The sequence below is a fragment of the Hemicordylus capensis genome, chromosome 3 (genome assembly GCF_027244095.1).
Source record: "Hemicordylus capensis ecotype Gifberg chromosome 3, rHemCap1.1.pri, whole genome shotgun sequence".
Classification (NCBI taxonomy): domain Eukaryota; kingdom Metazoa; phylum Chordata; class Lepidosauria; order Squamata; family Cordylidae; genus Hemicordylus; species Hemicordylus capensis.
In genome coordinates, this window is record NC_069659.1 from 201271887 (window position 1) to 201288929 (window position 17043).

General features: G+C 55.6%; 1 long non-coding RNA gene across 1 annotated transcript; it reads left to right on the plus strand.

The window, feature by feature from the left end:
- Positions 1–15541: 15541 nt before the first annotated feature.
- Positions 15542–16562, plus strand: LOC128350126 (uncharacterized). Its single transcript, XR_008319163.1, has 3 exons — positions 15542–15629; positions 15956–16028; positions 16392–16562. It is a non-coding gene; the product is annotated as an uncharacterized LOC128350126 (long non-coding RNA).
- The last annotated feature ends 481 nt before the right edge of the window (positions 16563–17043 follow it).

The window sequence follows — 17043 nt, forward strand, 5'->3', positions numbered from 1 at the left end:
TCGGTACCGAACCGGCTCGGGTTTCCCGAACCGGTTCGGGAATGAAATTGAGTCTCACTCAGTGTCTCTTTAAAGTGTGTCCTCCATTTTGTGTCTCCTTCCCGAAACTTTTGCTCCTCCTTGCATCCATTTTGTGATGCTATTTCCAGGCATTGTATTGGCTGCGCTATTGATCCTTGATTGGCCAGAATGAGTCCTTTGGTCTGGTAGGCTGCTTGGCTGTTGCACTGTTGAGAGCTGGCACCCTGTTGGCCGTGGGGGGAGTGCAAAGGTGGGGGCTCCCAAAGGAGGGAATTTCAAACCTATATAAACCCAAGCCTCTTCTCTGGAAACTTCTCTTGGCTGCAGTTGTGGGATCATCTCTGAGACCTGCTTGCCCTTTGCTGGCTGCTCTGGTGTCTCTGTGAGTCCTGACTGTGTCCTGTGTCTCTCTGTGTGTGCTCTGTCTAATCCTTTGTCCACCTGCCCTTTGTGACTCTCTGTGTGTCTCCTCTCTCTGTCTGTCTCTTGTCTGTATACTGTGTGTTACTTCACTTTACTTTCTTCTTAATTTCCCCCAATTTTCCCTGTTCCTTGTCTGTCTGCTTTTCTCCCCCCCCCTCCCCCCCCTTTCCCTTCTCATCCTTTGGGCCTACCCTCCCCCTCCCCCACTCCCACCCACTGCATCCTCATTGCTTTAAATCTTCTTCCATTAATTATTGCTCTTTGTCCTGCCTTGTTGTTGTCCAACTTTTTGATTTTCACATTGCATTCCATTGGTTTCAGTTATATATTGCTTGCTGGTTTTGCTTAAATTGTACCATTTTGTTTGTTTCTGCTGACTGCTGCTGCCCTGCGAGTTGGTTCCCTGAATCCCTCCCCCCCACCCCCAGAGGATTCTGTTGTTGTTTCTTGTTGTCCCATATAATCAGTTTTGGTTCCCTGCTCCCAACTTGCCCCTCCAAGTCCAACCACACCCCACCCCAACCCCACCCCATCCAGCCTTCTCCCAAGTTTGCTGCTGCCAAACCGAGTCCAGTTTTCTTTGCTTGGTTCCACTTATTCATTTGCTATTATTAATTTGCAGCAATTGTGGTTTCATTGTCTCTGTTCACTTAGTGGCCCCCCTCAGAGTCTGTGTTTGGTTCCCCCTCCCCACACCCCCACCCCCAAGTTTTTTCTGCTGGTTATAGTCTTTCTTTTAATTTTTTTTTTAAACTTCTGGCTTGTGTTCTCTTGATATATATTGCTTTATATATTTTGCTACCCTCCTCCTCCTCCTCCCCCCCCCTGCCTGCCCCCCCCACCCTCCCTCCTCCCAGACCCTACCCTAGCCCAGGCCCAGCTCCTCCCCCAACCACCCCATCCAGCCTAATCGCTGCTGCTGCCCGAGTTGTTCCAGTTTCTCCTTTGCTGTTTGTTGTTGCCACCTCCCCTTCCCCCCAACACCCCTCTGCCACACACTAGCCCCCAACCACACACACCCTCTCTGCTCCCCCCACCCCACCTCTTTTTCTCCTTGCCCCTGACTCTCTCCACTCACCCCAGGCCCCCTGCCACACACTAGCCCCCAACCACACACACCCTCTCTGCTCCCCCCACCCCACCTCTTTTCCTCCTTGCCCCCGACTCTCTCCACTTACCCCAGGCCCCCTGCCACACACTAGCCCCAACCACACACACCCTCTCTGCTCCCCCCACCCCACCTCTTTTTCTCCTTGCCCCCGACTCTCTCCACTTACCCCAGGCCCCCTGCCACACACTAGCCCCCAACCACACACAGCCTCTCTGCTCCCCCCACCCCACCTCTTTTCCTCCTTGCCCCCGACTCTCTCCACTTACCCCAGGCCCCCTGCCACACACTAGCCCCAACCACACACACCCTCTCTGCTCCCCCCACCCCACCTCTTTTTCTCCTTGCCCCCGACTCTCTCCACTTACCGCAGGCCCCCTGCCACACACTAGCCCCCAACCACACACACCCTCTCTGCTCCCCCCACCCCACCTCTTTTTCTCCTTGCCCCCGACTCTCTCCACTTACCCCAGGCCCCCTGCCACACACTAGCCCCCAACCACACACAGCCTCTCTGCTCCCCCCACCCCACCTCTTTTTCTCCTTGCCCCCGACTCTCTCCACTTACCCCAGGCCCCCTGCCACACACTAGCCCCAACCACACACACCCTCTCTGCTCCCCCCACCCCACCTCTTTTTCTCCTTGCCCCCGACTCTCTCCACTTACCCCAGGCCCCCTGCCACACACTAGCCCCAACCACACACACCCTCTCTGCTCCCCCCACCCCACCTCTTTTCCTCCTTGCCCCTGACTCTCTCCACTTACCCCAGGCCCCCTGCCACACACTAGCCCCAACCACACACACCCTCTCTGCTCCCCCCACCCCACCTCTTTTCCTCCTTGCCCCCGACTCTCTCCACTTACCCCAGGCCCCCTGCCACACACTAGCCCCAACCACACACACCCTCTCTGCTCCCCCCACCCCACCTCTTTTCCTCCTTGCCCCCGACTCTCTCCACTTACCCCAGGCCCCCTGCCACACACTAGCCCCCAACCACACACACCCTCTCTGCTCCCCCCACCCCACCTCTTTTCCTCCTTGCCCCTGACTCTCTCCACTTACCCCAGGCCCCCTGCCACACACTAGCCCCAACCACACACACCCTCTCTGCTCCCCCCACCCCACCTCTTTTTCTCCTTGCCCCCGACTCTCTCCACTTACCCCAGGCCCCCTGCCACACACTAGCCCCCAACCACACACACCCTCTCTGCTCCCCCCACCTCTTTGGACCGCTGCTACTGCTGTGTCCTCCCCCCACACCTGAATCCCCCCTCCCTGCTGCGCTGCGCTTCTCCTCTCTCCTCTTTCTCTCTATCATCTCTCTTTCTCCTCTCTCTCTCTTTCTTTTCTCTCTCTCTCCTCTCTTTCTCTTTGTCCCTCCCCCCCTCTCTTTTCTCTCTCTCTTAGTCTTTTCTCTCTCTGCTCCCCTTCACTTTCCACCTCCTCTCCCACAGCTGCAGCCGCACACAGTAGCCTACCCACCTGGCGGCTGCCATCGGTTTTTTTTTTCTTTTTATAGTTTTTGGTTGATTTTGTCTCTGCTTGGGGGTGAGTTGAGCGACACAAATAGTGTTGTCTCCTCACTTCTGCCCCTCCATCGTTGTTGAACTACCCCGGTTGCCTGTGTGCCTCGTGCGGCCGCCCTGCTGTGTCTCAGCCCAGGGTGGCTGGCTGGCGGCGGCGAATCCGTGACCAGCAGTGAGCGGCAGGAGAAGGACCGGAAGAAGAGGGGTTAGTGCGTGTGCGATTGTGCACCTTTTGTTGCCCCTTTCTCTCCCTAGCTGGCGGTTTTAAATAGGGACACCCCTATTCTGAAATGCATTTGGGTGTGGGGAGGAGGGAGGGAACCTTGGAGAGGAGATGTACTGTTGTAAAACTTGTGTCTTCATGCCCATGCCCAGTAAAGAAATTGCTGCTGTGTGTTGCGTTGCATTGCATGCGTCTTGCAGGTGGTTTTTGAACAGGTGCCTTCCAGAGTGCTTCCTTGCCTCTGGGGCAGTCTGAGTGGGGTCCAGGGTTCTGATGCGATGCTGCCACTACATGCTGGGCCCATGCCATGCCAGAGTGCTTCCTTGCCTCTGGGGCAGTCTGAGTGGGGTCCTGGCTGGGCTCTGATGCTGCCACTACATGCTGGGCCCATGCCATGCCAGAGTGCTTCCTTGCCTCTGGGGCAGTCTGAGTGGGGTCCTGGCTGGGCTCTGATGCTGCCACTACATGCTGGGCCAATACACACGTATGATGATGATCATGATGTTCAATCCATGAGGCTGCCATCAAGTGTTTGCTGCTGCTTGCTTGCCATGGCATTGGGCAGGCAGAGTCACAGAGTGGGTGGGCTCAACCTCTGTGTTGGTGTGACTGGGTTCTGGTTTTGGTTGTGTGCAATTTAGAGTCACTAAATAGGCTGCATTGAGTTTGATGCTCCCCCCACAGGAGCATTACTTGAGAACCACCCCCCAGAACCCACACTTTGTGTTCCAGTTCACTAAATAAGGGTTTCCTCCTTTGATCTGCAGGTTCCCAAGCGTTGACTGCATCCCTCCCCCACCCCCGGTAGGTGCTGTGCCCTCCCCCCATCCACTCTCCCCCCCCAAAAAAGCTAAAAACTTGCCACCCACACCACAACTACTCCACCCAACTGCCCGTGCCACCCTCCCACACCGGGGGTCCACCCTTTAACCCCCTATTTTTCTAAAAAAAACCCCTCCCAGACCCATCTCCCCAATTGGCTTGGTGGTTGACTCCCAAATTCAAAAAGGACACCCTCCCCCTCACTTCGATTGGCTCCCCCCCCCATATCAAAAAGTCTTCCTTTCCCCCCAATTGGCTTCCTTTTTTGAAAACAAACTTCCCCCCCGCCGCCTCCAAATCAGCTGCCTTTTTTTTGGCCCCTAAGCCCCTCCAAATTATTTTTTTGACCCTGTCTGGCCTTCCTCCTAAAGTCTCCCTCCTTCTGACCTAGCAGCATGTCTGAGCGCCGTGTGGTGGGCAGGGCTCGCTCAAGGCTGGCAGGCAGAGGTGGGAGAGGCCAGGTGCGGGGTGCGCCTGCGGCACGGGGAGGGAGAGGACGCGGGGAGCCTGAGGACACCCCAGTTCTCCCCATTGGAGAATTCTTTGCTCCGGCCCCATCTTTGGTGCGCAGGATTCAGTTCCCCACGCCTGCTGCCGCCAATCGCGGCAGAGGCAGAGGCACTGTTAGGGCTGTGGCGGGTCCCTCCTCGCCGGCGGCACCAGGTGCTGCTGAGCTACCGCCAGTTGTTGAGGTGGAGGAGACTGTGGAGTTGGAAGAGCAGGTAGAGGGCGGTGAGGACCATGCGGCTGGCAGCGATGCAGCCAGGTTCTCCCTCCCTCTGGGGCCCCTTCCCCCTATCCTTTCGCCGCTCAGTGGGGCCCCCCCTCGTGAAGCCCGACACTCTGGTGGGGAGCGGTCTGGCGAGGTGGTGGAGGAGAGGCCTGCCTCTCCGATGCCAGTTGAGCCGGGCCCTTCCTCCGCTGTGGAGGGCGGAAGGGGCGGGTTGGGTGGCAGCAGTGGGCAGGCAGCGGCGGCCGCCCCCCCCCTAGGACTGCAGCCACCCTGCGAGAAACGGCCTAGGACGGCGCCCAGGGCGCAGGAGGCCAAGGGCAGTGGTGCATGGGTGCATTTTGAGGTCCCTCAAGATGCCCCATTCCACGCCCGCTGTGTCCACTGCAGGATGCTTGTCAGCCGTGGAAGGGACCCTGCGCACCTGGGTACGACGCCTATGTGGAGACACCTAGAGCGTCACCACCCAGGTCTCAGGGGACAGGCTGGCAGCGCTACTGCGCCTTGTGCATCTGCCACTAGGGCGGGCAGCGGCAGTGTGCCAGCCAGCAGGCAGGCTACACTGCCCGTCCAGCGGTGGACGCAGTCCTCGGGCAGCCAGCGTATTGTTCGCGTGGACCATCATCACCTCACCCGCCTCATAGGGGAGATGATTTCCACCGATGACCAGCCGTTTCAGGTGGTCGAGAACAACGGCTTCCGCCGTATTCTCCAATACCTGGCTCCCGAATACGTCATCCCCTCAAGGACGACGTTCAGCCGGAACGTGGTCCCCTCCCTGTACCGCCGGTGCAGGGAGCTCGTGTCGGCCGAGCTGCGTGCAGCTCCGGCCGGGACAAGCGTGCATTTCACGACTGACCTCTGGACCAGTGTCAGTGGGATGCACGCTTCTTTCCTGGCCCTCACTGCCCACTGGTGGGGACCGGAGAGTGAGGGGACCTCCGCGGGCGATGCTTCCGGGTCCGGCGCGGCTCCCGATGCACTACGGCACAGGTGGGCCGTCCTGCACGTGGAGACGATGGACACGAGGCACACCGCGGAGGAGGTGGCGGCCGTACTCGACCGCCAGATAGAGGAGTGGATTGGCGGGTGTCCACACCTCTCCCGCGGCTTCATTGTCACCGACAATGGAGCCAACGTTACCGCCGCTGTCGAGACAGTCATGGACTGTGTGAACATACGGTGTATGGCACACACGCTCCATCTGACCGTCAGGGACGCCCTTGGCCTTAAGGAGCTGAGGGCGTCCCAGGAGAAGGGGGCCCGCCCCATCGCAGGTGCTGTTGCTGCCACGGCTACGCTTGTGGATAAGTCCCGCAAGCTGGCCGCCCACTTCCACCGCAGCGAGAAGTCCAGGAGACTGCTTCGCCAGAAGCAGGATGACCTTGGCCTTCCTCGCCATCTCATCCCTACGGATGTGGAGACGCGGTGGAACTCCACCTTCCTCCTGTTCCAGCGCCTGTTGGAGCAGGAGAGAGCCCTTGTCGCCCTGGCGAGGGACGAGTCCTTGGATGTCTGCGACTTCTCGAACGCAGAGTGGAAGCAGATGTCCGAGGCGGTGTCGGCACTCGAGCCCTTCCAGCTTGCCACGAAGGGCTTGTGTGGCGACACCACTCCCTTGAGCCAGGCGCTGCCCACAGCTGTTGGTCTCGAGAAGCTGATGGGTGGACTCCATATCTCTCTGACCACGCCAGAGGGTCGTGCTCTGGCTGGGAGGCTGAGGTCTGGGGTTGACAAGCGGCTCGTTGATGTGCTGGGAGACAGGGAGGAGTATGTCCTCGCTTGTCTCTGTCACCCAGCCCTCAAGGGCAATGCCGTGAGTGCCGACGACTTGCCCAGGTGGAAGGGCATCCTGGTCGAGAAGGTTAGGGAGGAGGAGGCCGCTAGGGCCCACAGAGACCAGGGTGTTGGTAGTGGTGCGGGGGCAGCCCTCGCGGCCCAACCCGCACCCAGCAGCAGCATGGGCGGCCAGCCGGCGTCAGCTTCCCCTTCCCCTCCCTCTTCCCAGTCCAGCAGCGCGGCATCCCAGGCGGCGCCATCGCAGCAGCCATTTGCTACCGACTCGAGATCCGCCCAGTGGTTTCAGCGGTTCTGCTATGGCGCCATGCCTGGTATGCGGGAGGCTCGACCTGCCAGGCCCCCCTCCAGTGCTGAGCAATGCGTTGCGCAGTACTTGGAGGAGCCTGTGGAGGGAGACGGCGTGGACTGCGCACAGTTCTGGGCGAGCCGCCGCCAAGTCTGGCCGGACCTGGCGGTGGTGGCTGTGCGCCTCCTCTCCTGCCCCCCAACCAGTGTCCAGAGCGAGCGGGTGTTTTCACGTGCCGGGGACGTGGTGACACCCTCTCGCTCCCGCTTGGACCCTGGTCTGGTGGAGCAGCTGGTCTTCCTTAAGGTGAACCTCCCCCTGTTGGGCTACCCCAAGCTGCAGTTTGAGACGGGCGAGTGATTACCGTGGGTTGCCCCATGGTTGGTCACCTGCCTGGCTCGACCTCTGTGCTTATCCCTCCCCTCCCCCCTTCCACCTCTAGCTGAGCTGACGTGACAGATGCTGAGCCGTGCCAGCCAGTCGCAGCGTGTAGTGTGCCCACACAGAGATGCAGTTGTAGTAGTAGTTGTAGTGCTGCGACTGGCCAGATGTTTACAATGCCCACGCCCACCTAAAAAGAAACCCAATGCTGACCAGCACAGGCCCTTTATCTATCCACCTGTCAGCATTTGGGGACCTGGCGTGGGCACGGCACACCCCCCCAAAGTAGCACAGCCCACGGAGTACTAGACTTAGCGGCAGCGGCGGGTATACGTTCAAAAATGCAGTGTAGATATGTAAATACTGTATGTAAATAAACATGTAAATAATTTTTTCTTTAAAAACCCCATGTCAAAATCAAGCCTCAAAATTATGCAAAAGAAAGAAAAAAAGGTGACAAAGGGAGAACAAAATGATGAATGCCAAATGAATTGATTTTATTGAAAATGTCACCAGAAATCATGTGTGGGGGGCTTGGTTTACATGGAGAAGATGATTGGGTGATTTTTTGAAATGAAACGAATGAATTATTATCATCTTATGTTCATCTTGATTGTGGTCACTGTTGATGTTGGCTGATGGCAAAAAACCCAAAACCATCAGAATAGCAATGAACTGGCTGCCAACACAACATATTGATTGATAACTGTGCAGGGGGGGAATTGGGTCTGTGTGTGTGTGTGTGGTGCAGGCTCAGTCTGTCTCTTCCTGTTGTGTGTCTGTCTGTCTGTCTGTCTGTCTGTGTGAATGGATGCCTAGCACTGTCTCTGTGTGTGGATGCTTTCTGTGTGTAGTGTGGTGTGTGTCTGTCTACATGTTTTTTTTCCTCCCCCCCATGCCTCCCTCCATCCTTCCCCTCTCATCCTCTCCCCTTCCTCTTCACCACCTTCCATCCTCCCTCCCTTCCAGCCCACCACCGCCTCACCTGCCCCCAACCCCGGTCTGGCAGATGATGAGAGTCTGGTCTCTCCCACCGAAGCACACACGTGAGCACGTGTGTGCACAAATATGTGGCTGACCAACTCTGAGCCGGACCCTCCCCCCTTCAATCCCCTCTACATCCCTCTCCCCCTCCCCTTTCCTCCCCCCTGCCTCCCAGCCTCCCTCCCTGCCTCCCTCCCCCCTCCTAGCTAGCAGCGCACACATACACACACAAAACACCTGTGGTGGCAAACACCACCAGCACACATGCACTCACACTGGTGCCACCACCTCTGCCTTGGGCCTCTGTGTCCTTGAGCAGATATGTGGTGGTGGACCAGAGAAGCATTTCTTTCCAGCAAGGCAAAAGGCATGCACTCACTGCACACACACACACACACACACGAAGAGGTGAAGACGAGAAGAGGCAACTTCTAGAACCAGCAGCAGCAGGTGAGTGTCGTGTAATTGTGTTGCTTCCCAAGGCCACTGCCCATGCTCAATGCTCAGTCTGCTGAAACTAAAGAACTAGCTACAATCACCCTTCCTCACATGCAGCTCAGCTCAGCTCAGCTCAGCTGCACAGCACACTGACTAACTAGACACTACAGCTGGTGGTAGAAAAAACAGAAGTCTAGATTCTAGAAGATGTCCTGGTGGATTTTAAACTTTCAAATCTGTGCTAGGATTGCCTCGCCCGCCTCCTCCTCCTCCTCCTCCTCCTCCTCCTCCTCCTCCTCCTGCCTGTAATTGTGCCCTCTCCCCTTGCAGTTGCGCCGTCGTGATGGGTTGGTGATGTGCGTGCGCCGTCTACTTGTTAGCTCTCTCCTCCTCATGTTGGCTGGGCTTGCCAGGCACTGGCTGGCAGCAGCTGTTGGCTGTGTGCTAGGCTCAGGCTGTGGCGCGCGTGACTGGACTGGGAATGTTATTGTAGCGGCAACACTGGTTGTGGTGGTAGCAGTAGTAGCTGTTGTTGTTGCTGGGCTGGTGGCTGCTGGCCTGTGCTGACTCTGCGCACTTGGTCTGGTCTGGTCTGGTCATTGGGATGCAGATGTAGGGTGTGTGTGCATCATCCATGGGGAGCATCAGAGCAGAGCAGAGCAGGTTGGCTGGCTTATGTCTGTCGGGCCTAGTCAGTGGCAGGCACTGAGTGAGGCGGTGGTTCCTTTGGGCATCACGTCACCCATCATGCAGAGCGGCAGGTCTGCTGCTCTGCTGCTCCGCCTCCTGCTTCTTCTCTGTGTGTGCTGCTCTTGTGCTTAGTGTGCTGCTCCGCTGCTGCTGCTGTGCTGGCAGGCAGCACAGCTGTGGCCTTTTTGTTAGATCAGAGAGTGGGTGTTGTCTCTCTGAGTGTCCTCCTCTTACTTGCTTGGATAGGAGTGGTGGTAGTAGGTAGGCATTAAGATGGACTGACTAGGTGTTACGTGTTAGGGCGCCCAGAGAGAGGGGCCAAAAAGATGGGGTGGCAATTGTTGGGTTGCTCCTAGTATTATTGGTGAATTTCTGAAGAAAAAATTTTTTTCCATTGGCTAGAATGGGGGTTCGGAGCTGCCCCAGACCCGCCTCTGTGGGGTGGCAGCACCGCCAAAGTGGGTCCGGGGCCATGGCAAAAATGCCCTCAGTCCCTCCCAGCAATCCCCGTAGAGATAGGAGTGATGGTTCTGTTGTTTTTCTGAGGTGTTCTGAGTGAGTGTGGATTCTGTGATAGCAAATGAGAGTGGATTCATGGTGTCTCATTGGAAATCTCATAAGCTATCATAGAATCTACACTCAGAATACCTCAGAAAAACAACAGAACCATCACTCCTATCTCTACGGGGATTGCTGGGGGGGACTGAGGGCATTTTTGCCATGGCCCCGGACCCACTTTGGGGGTGCTGCCACCCCACAGAGGTGGGTCTGGGGCAGCCCCGAACCCCCATTCTAGCCAATGGGAAAAAAAATTTTCTTCAGAAATTCACCAATAATACTAGGAGCCACCAATTGCCTTGGGATTTTTGGGGTGGAGGACACCCATGGGTGGCTACCACCCACCCCAGCTTTTTTGCCCCTAAGGGCTCCACATTGTGAGTTATGGGCAAAAATTTATTTTTTGAAAAAAATTTGTAAAAAATCAGAGGAAGGTCCAATCGACTTGAAATTTGGGTGGCAGGTAGAACACAATGTCTCCTTCAAAACCAGCCACTTTTTGTGATCCGAACCGGTTCGGTTCGGATCCGAACCGGTTCGAAACCGAACCGGACCGGGGGGGTGGTCTGGCAAAACCAAAACCGAACCACCCCGGTCCGGTCCGGACCCGGTTCGGACCCGAACCGAACCGGGAGAACCGGTTTTATGCACATCCCTAATGTTTGATTGCAGGAGGTTTTTCACAGGAGGCTTTTAAAGCCCTTTAACACACATCTCCTCTGGAATGGAGGTGCTGCATTCCCAGGTTGGCCAGATTGACCCAGAAGTCCCTGCGAGTTCTTGGGGAGCAGTTCACACACAAGAAAAATAAAATAAAATAAAATAAAAGCACCACACATGCTTCACAGTTCTCACTCAGACTTTCTGGGTTGTAAAACAACTTGAGCATCAGTGCATTTATGAATGAACTAGTATTTTTTAGCCCGTTAAAATAATGGGCACTAGAACCTTTTTTCTTATTTTTGGTTTCCTTTTTTCCTTCTCCCGCTCTCTCGCCCTCCTTTCCTTCCTCTCTCTCTCTCTCTCTCTCTCTCTCTCATTCCTTCCTTTTCTCTCCCTCTTTCTCTCTTTCTTTTCCTTCCTTTCTTCTATCTCCCTCTCCCTCCTTGCTGTTTTCTTTCTCTTTTCGAGAGTGCCGCTGGTGCCGCGGGCGGCTGGGTGGCCGGGCCTACAGTGCCGCCGTCGCTGTGGGCGGCTAGGTGGAGAATTCCGCTGCCGCCGCCGCAAAGAGTTCTCCCCGGTTCCCGCTTGTTCTCTGTTATCCCGGTTCCCGCTTGCTCTCCCTCGCCACTGCCGCCTCTGCCCTCCCCGGTTACTGCTTGTTCTCTGTTATCCCGGTTCCCACTTGCTCTCCCTCGCTGCTGCCCCCTCTGCCCTCCCCGGTTCCCGCTTGTTCTCTGTTATCCCGGTTCCCGCTTGCTCTCCCTCGCCACTGCCGCCTCTGCCCACCCCGGTTACTGCTTGTTCTCTGTTATCCCGGTTCCCGCTTGCTCTCCCTCGCCACTGCCGCCTCTGCCCTCCCCGGTTCCCGCTTGTTCTCTGTTATCCCAGTTCCCGCTTGCTCTCCTTCGCCGCTGCCGCCTCTGCCCACCCCGGTTACTGCTTGTTCTCTGTTATCCCGGTTCCCACTTGCTCTCCCTCGCCGCTGCCGCCTCTGCCCTCCCCGGTTCCTGCTTGTTCTCTGTCATCCCGGTTCCCGCTTGCTCTCCCTCGCCGCTGCCGCCTCTGCCCACCCCGGCTCCCACTTGTTCTCCTTCCCCGCTTCTTCTTCTTTTGACCTGGGAGACAACATGGCCACCCGTGTCCCTGCGGCCGTATCTTTCTCGGGCGCTCTGAGCATGCACTCTGCGCATGCCCAGAATGCCCAAGAAAGACATGGGCGCAGAGACATGGGCGCACACTTTAGCTCTTTGAATGAATGAATGAATAAATAAATATAATATTGTTTGTTCCAGAAGTTTTTAAAATTTTCTGCCATGAAACAAGCCACTTATAGGGCTTTTTTTTAAAGCCAGCAAAATTTCCAAGCTGTTTTAAATTAAATATTCAGAGACTTCTCAGTCTCTCTCCCCCCCCCCCCATATCAAAGCCCTATGGCAAGCAGATCCCTATATATGGGCGGGGGGGGTGGCGGTGACCACAAAAAGGAGTTCAGGTTCTACCTGGCAAATGCTGGGCTGGGCGGAGGGTCTGCTGCAGAGAGCTCTGGGGGCCACCCTGCCTGCCTGCCTGCCTCCTTCCTTCCTTCCTTCCTTGCTTGCTTGGGGCCTCCCTCCATGTCTACTCCAGTTCAGGCTTCACTGGGGCCTACACGGAGGCCTCCCTGCAAGCCCCGCCCACCCGCCGGTCAGCTGAGAGGCGCCCGGGAGAAAAGCAGCTCTTGGCAGGCAGCTGGTCTGGTGCCTCGATTGCCGGCCAGGAGGACAAGCAGGAGAGAGGCGGGCAAGCAGGGCAAGTGGCCGAGGGGACCTGGGACTGGGCAGGGGGCAATGGGGAGTCATGCGAGGAGTCTCTGGGGCCCCCAGGCAACCGCCTCCCCTTGCCTAATAGTAGTTACGCCCCTGGCGATATATCAATTAGATTAAACTAAACAAAGTCCATGAATGTTGCAGGGAGGGGGAGGGTTCTTGCCTCCACGCCCTGCCACGAGGCATCCGGCTGTCCGTTGTTGGAAACGGGGTACTCGGGGTTCCTTCGACACACTCACTCCCTTGTGTCTTTTGTCTTTTTTCTCCTCTCAGTGACTTCCAGCCACAGGAGATTAACGAACAGCGCTCCCTGACCGAAACCAGCAAATGGTCACTGGTAAGGGATGGAAATCCGGTCCGTACATGGCAGGGCTGGGAGGGGGTGGGAGAGACCCCATTTGAAGCGAGTCTAGAGGGAGTGCGGGAGACCCAGTCTGAGCAGGTGGGAGGAACGTTTTGAGAACTTGTCTTGCAAAGCCATAGGCTTCGAAATTTGCAGTGGTAGTAGCCGTGAATTGGGTGGGTGGGATGAGTGACCATCGGGGCTCAACTACAAGTCACTCGTGCCAAGGTGGACGCCCCTCCCTATGGAGGAAGTAGCATGGGAAATTGGGGGATGGGAAGTGCTGAGAGGGAAGAGGGGTGTCTCTACCTGCCTTCCACCCCTCGCTTCTTCATTCCGCTCTCCTGCCCCAAATCACTCCCTCCCCGCAGGGTTCCAGACTTTGATTTTCTTCTGGACTACCAAGCACAAAACATGTCCAGAAAGGGAGCAGTCTGGAGGGGAACTAGAGTGGGGAAGTCTTCCTTGGGGCAGATTGGGCACTCCTTCCCCTCTGCCCCTGCTCGGCTCCACATCACCCCCTTTCCGGCTTGGCTTAGCATGTAGTTGAGCATCAGAAGGGCCCTCAAAAGACGAGGCTGCATCAGACGGCCAGTAGCTCTTCCCAGCAAAGAGACAAACCTAGCTAGGCTTCTCTGATCTAAAAGCACCTCCCCTGAATGTGAAACCATAGTGTCCCTTACAGCAAGAGGCCTGACTCTCATCCGGGATCCTGTGACTCCAAATGGTCTAATACCTAGGATCTCACCCAACTCCCCAGGAATGGGGGGTGGGGGGGAGAGGCTGATCTCTGGGCTTCAGTAGCTTTTGGGGTTTGGTTCCTCTCTGAGCATTTATTTTTTGAATGAATGGAAACGGATACCATTCCTATGTGTTTCCATTCGCTCTGACACAATGGCACCCATGAAATAAATGGCCATGAAAGTGTGTCCAGTTTGTAGGTCCCATTCGCTGACATTGGTTTTAGGACTGGCTTCTTGTGGTGTACCTGGGCTCCCACTCAAGGCCGGTCGATCTCTATCGGAGACCGAAGGGGCAGCCATCTCTTCCCCAAAGGCATTGCCCTCCATTCTGCCACCCATGACATTCTGGCAGGGCAGGGCCTTGTTTTTTAAGGAAGGTCCCACGCGCTGGAGCTTCCATTCAGACCCGGTACTTCAGGAAGGATGCACTCTCTTTGTGGTGGGGAAAGAGAAACCAAAACCAATGAGTGTAAAAATAGACTAAAATAAACACACACACGCACACACACACACACACACACACACACACACACATATAAATCAGCTGAATGAAAAGAAAATATGAAGACAAAAATTTTAAAAAATCAAGTTTCAATGAGATAGCTATAGATATATATTGCAAGACTCTAAATAGTAGCTTAGATGCATCATCAAGAAAAGCAATATGAGAACAGGAAGTGTCTCTTTTAGTCAGCAACGCAACTGCAGGGGCCCAGTTCTGTGGGGGAGCGTCCCCAGCACCGTTTTGAGGTGCAAAGGAGCCACTTCCTGCTTTAAGCGCATCTGTTAAGGTCCCTTTGAAGGAGGTGTGACGTTTGGCTCCCAGACGCCCTGGAAAGATCAAGTGGGCGTCAGAGCACCCATTCCTCTCTCCTCTCTCCTTCACAGAAGTCATTCTCGGACGGCTCCAGGATCCAGCATGTCAAGAGTGGGAACGGGATCCTGGATGAAGCGGTTGCCAGCAGTTCCCAGAGGAGGTAGAGTTTCTTCTTGAAATGTTGTGTAGGGAAGATTTTCTGTCCCACAGCCGGCCTGGATCTGGGATGGATCCAGTGCAGCTGACTGGCAAGAGGTGCAGGACCTACAGAAATGATGTCTTCATACATTTTGTAGAAGAATTCAGTCCTAGAAGATGTGGTGGTGATGTCCACTAGCTTGAAGGTCACAGGGGACAGCTTCCTGGAGGCATTCGGCTGTCCCCTATTGGAGGCAGAGTGCTGGGCTAGATGCATCTTTGGTCTGACCCAGCAAGGCTTTTCCGAGGTACTCATGCCATTTTATTTCTTCCTGCAGTGTCTTCACGGTTGAGGACGATGGGTGGTTCCTGCAGACCATTGCCACCGCATGGTCTTGTGAGGTAAGGACACCATTCCTGTCACTTTTGTGGATGGGATGGTTGAGGAGTGAGGGGAGATTGCATCTCCCAAACTATAAATACCAGGGGGTCCCATTCACATTTGTTTCCATTCCCCATGAAAGGAATGCAGAAAAAAATGGCAAGAAATGACAACAAGAAATTAGCATTTAATTCTAGAGCTCCTATGCACTGACCTTTCTGTTAAGGACTGCTTTCTTTGGGTAAAGAAAGAGATCTCAGAGACCTACCTGACATGCTGTCTTCGGACCAGAGCTCCAGAGTGCAGCCAACTGATTCCAATGTCCATTTTGAAGGCTGGCGGCTATTTTGAAGGGTGGTGGCCAATTTGTTGACCACAGCAAAACTCATATCACAGTGGAGGTTCATTGTTGGGCAAACCATGAAAGAAAATGGCCACAAGCATGTGGTGGCTGTGCCCTGGCACTCGCAATAACAGTTAATGTTAGAGCACATTGTTTATTTTTTTTAATAAGACTTTTTAATTTAAAAATCAAAATAATCTAAAGAAATAAACATGAATTCAAAGAAAATGAAGGGAGAAAACCTAAACCCCAAGGCCCTAGGGAGATCAGAGTGAGCACAACTTCACGCATTGCTCTCCTTTTTCTCTCATTTGCAGGGTGCCGACATCGAAGAGGCCGAGATCCCAGAGGTCAACACAAGGGATCAGGAGCTGGACGTGGAGAGTTTCATCAGTTCCCAGAGGTACTAGCTGGAGGGGCAGATCCAGAGCTCATGGAAGCAGAAGACTTTCCTTAAGAGCCCATCCTGGGGCTGGGGGAGGTGGTTAGTTTAGCAAGAAGCCGGGGGTGGGCAGAAGCTCTGAGCATCTTGGAGAGTTGTTTGTCTCCTCCTCTTTCCACAAGGGGACAGGGGTCTCCATGCCCAGCCTGTGGGCTTCCTGCAGGCATCTGGCTGTCCACTCCTGGAAACAGGGTGCTGGGCTGCATGTCTCATTCTTCTCATCAAGCAGAGCTCTTTCTAAGCACTGCTCTTCTGATCTCACGTGTCTTCTTTCTTTCTTTTCTTAGCGTCCAGAGGCCAAGCACCGTACAGAGGAGGCTGCACAACGCTGCTGCTGACGAAGAGCCATCCCTTGGAGAGGTCAGAAAGCATCAACATCCAGTCCCTCCCTTGGAAGGACTGAGGGTTGGGCTTGTGGGTCCCCCGTGTTGCCCAGGAGTAGAGAGAATGTGGAATGGCTCCAGTTTGAGAAGCTGCAGGGTGGGTGGCCACCTTCTGACAAGAGTTTGCTTAAACCTCCGAAATGGCCATGCTGTGGTGCAGAATTGGCCTCCCCTGTAGCTCTTCTGGGACATCAAAGGTCCACTTCCGGCCCACTTCCTGTATCCAGCTCACCTGGCGATGACCGCTGGGAGGTGCCCGGCTGGCCTTTTCCCTGCTGAAGCCTGGAAAGCTCAACGCGAGGGCCAGAGCAGCCATTTCTCCCTCCTCTCTCCTTCACAGAGTTCTTCCTTCCCGGGGGCCGAGACTCCGCAAGCCAGCGTGGAGGACGAGGGGTCGGAAGGGGACGGTGACACCAGTTCCCCCAGGTACCTTTCTCAGCTGAAGGGCAGCTCCTGGGATCATAGAGGCAGATCACCTTCCCTGGGAGCCTGGGGTGGGGCGTCGCTATAATTGAGCGAAAGGGTCCAAAGAACACGGGCCCCCAGCTCCCAAGGGCCCTCCAGCTCCATCCCTCCCTATTTCCTTCATTATCTCCCTCACACCGGGGGGCCGCCAGAGAGAGGGATGAACACGGGCCCCCTCTCCCCCAGCTACGCCCCTGAGCGTCTCAGTTTAGCCAAAAGAAGCCTGCAGGGTGAGATGAGCGTTTCTGAAAGGCCTGAGCACCTTGGAGGGGTATTTCCCTAACCCCCCTCACTGCACGAGGACAGGAGCTCAACACAAGGAGTAGACTGGCATTGGGTGCAGCACAGAGCCCAGAAAATGCATTTTCTCCCTCTCGCCCCACACACCACACATTGAAAGCTATGGAATTCACAACCCCAGGATGGGCTAATGGCCACTAGGTCCAGCAAATGATTAGACACGTTCATGGAGGAGAAGCCAATTGAAGACTATTACCCATGATAGCCAAGGAACTTCAGAATCTGCA